Raw genomic sequence first — 2,424 nt, forward strand, 5'->3', positions numbered from 1 at the left:
GTGCTCATGAGGAGGTAACGGTTTTCATTGTTCACCTGCTTTCCTTGGCACCATCCTTGCAATTTCAAAGCATAAAGGAAGATGCAAGACCCCAAGTACAACAAATCCAAGGGAAGTCAATAAAGGGGAAGAGAGATATGTAATTATCTTTCTACCATTCAGCTTGAGAGGAATTCTTAATTTACTTAAGGATGACTATAAGCAATACCATAATTCTATTTAGAAATGAGTAACTGGTGATCTCTGAAGTTTTCACTTCATGTTCAGTCAGTACTAACAGTCAAGTACATACTTTGCTTACTTATATGTCTGTTGTTTTCTCTAGTCTTAGAAAAGACATATTTTTTTAACTTTATGGTGGTATTTCAAAGAATCCAGTGATATAATTGAAGGTAAATATTTTCTATTGATAAACTTGAGTTATGAGGAGCTTCCATTCAGCATTCATCAAGTCAGAACCTGAGTCTGAGTTACCTTTCACTTTGGTTAATTCCTTCCTCACATAAATCTCCACTGAAATTTTTTTTCTAGTAGATTTAGTTTACTAAATTAATTCCATTTAATTTTGATCCTAACCAAAGATAAATTATGTGTCTGATTTTGCATTTGTATTATCGTGCCATGGTATTTATTATATGCCTTCTATGTAGCTTCTCTCCTAAAGGTTGTTCCAACAAATATTTTAGAATAATAAGCTAAAGTTTTAATTTTATGATGTCTTATAGAAGAGGTTCAAATGAAGCTTTAAGGAATCATTATGCGTAATTCAGAGAAACCGTAATTTTGTGCCATGTCATTTGTTCTGGATTTCAATATCTGTTCACCATCATCTTCCTAAGTAGATGACTTAAATTTTAGTTATTAAGTTAAAATTGTTGTTGGTAGTGCCCTACCCAGATTCTTTTCACTGCAGTACTGGAATGGAGCTAGTTTCTAGGTGACATGGCAATCTTTTCTTGGTATTTCATATTGCTGTTCACGTTTCTCACTTCCTCCTTGTGAGAATACCCTCTTAATTAATCATCCATAAAAATCATATCTTGGAAAGGCAATTTTAGGCATGTTGACTTCTCATGTAGGCATAATACCATAAGCATCTTGCCAAGATTTGTCTTCTCAAATATAATTTTCACTTTCAGATATTGATGCTAAATTTCATGAAGTTTAAATTTCAATGAGATAGAATTTCAGCTGAATACTAAAAATTAAGTACCGTTTCCCATCTTACTAACTAACAATTTATCCTTCTCTTGAGGATATTTTAGAGGACATACTGAAGAAAATGGATACAGGAAATCTGTCTGTAGTGTCAGAATTTGTGCTTCTGGGACTTTGCCAGTCGTGGGCTATGCAGGTCCTACTCTTACTGATATTTTTTATGCTTTACCTGATCATTGTATCTGGAAATATCACCATCATGATCTTAATCATCATTGACACCCATCTGCATTCCCCCATGTATTTCTTGTTGGCCAACTTGTCCTTTGTTGATATGTGGCTTTCTTCAGTTACCACTCCTAAGATGATTACAGACTTGGTCAGGAGAACAAGACTATTTCCTTTGGAGATTGCGTGTGTCAGATCCTCTTTGTGCATTTTGTTGGAGGTGGTGAGATGATGCTATTAGTAGTAATGGCGTATGACTGCTATGTGGCCATCTGCAAGCCACTCCACTATTCAATCATTATGAACTTGCAAAAGTGCCTTGGGCTTGTGGCAATTTCCTGGACCATTGGCTTTGTGCATGCCTTGAGTCAAATGGTCATGATTAGGCAATTGCCTTTTTGTGACCCCAGGGAAATGGACAGCTTCTTCTGTGATATACTGCTGGTCATCAAGCTTGCCTGCATAGATTCCTGTAGCTTGGGGATATTAATGAATGCTGACAGTGGGGTTCTGGCCATGACCTGCTTCATACTGTTGCTGATATCTTACATATACATTCTTTTTACTGTTCGCCAAGGCTCTAAAACCGGTGCATCTAGGGCACTCTCTACCTGCACTGCACATATCACAGTGGTGGTGTTCTTCTTTGGGCCCTGCATCTTCATCTATGTGTGGCCACTCAGCATCACGTTGGTGGACAAATTTCTTGCTGTGTTTTACTCTGTTATTACACCTCTCCTAAATCCAGCCATTTATACCCTAAGAAATAAAGAGATAAAAAATGCTATGAAGAGATTCAGAAGCTACTACTTGCATTCCAAGGAAAATATTTAATGCCTAGAAGCCTCACTGTAAGCACTTCAAATTGACAATATATTGACCATATAAAATAGGGCAAATATTCTAAACACTTAGTTTATAACTACATGTTATGACTGTCTCCAGGTGTAGGAATAAGGCTAATATTATTTCAAGGAATTTCAACATTTTAAAAATTTAATTACTTTATTTTTTCTTTTCATGGCTATACCTGTGGCA

The 2,424-nt window shown here is 36.1% G+C and overlaps 1 pseudogene; it reads left to right on the top strand.

The window, feature by feature from the left end:
• The first annotated feature begins 1,279 nt into the window (after nt 1–1,279).
• LOC100155125 lies at nt 1,280–2,220 on the top strand (annotated as a pseudogene).
• The last annotated feature ends 204 nt before the right edge of the window (nt 2,221–2,424 follow it).

The sequence above is a fragment of the Sus scrofa genome, unplaced genomic scaffold (assembly GCF_000003025.6).
Source record: "Sus scrofa isolate TJ Tabasco breed Duroc unplaced genomic scaffold, Sscrofa11.1 Contig740, whole genome shotgun sequence".
NCBI classification, from domain to species: Eukaryota; Metazoa; Chordata; class Mammalia; order Artiodactyla; family Suidae; genus Sus; species Sus scrofa.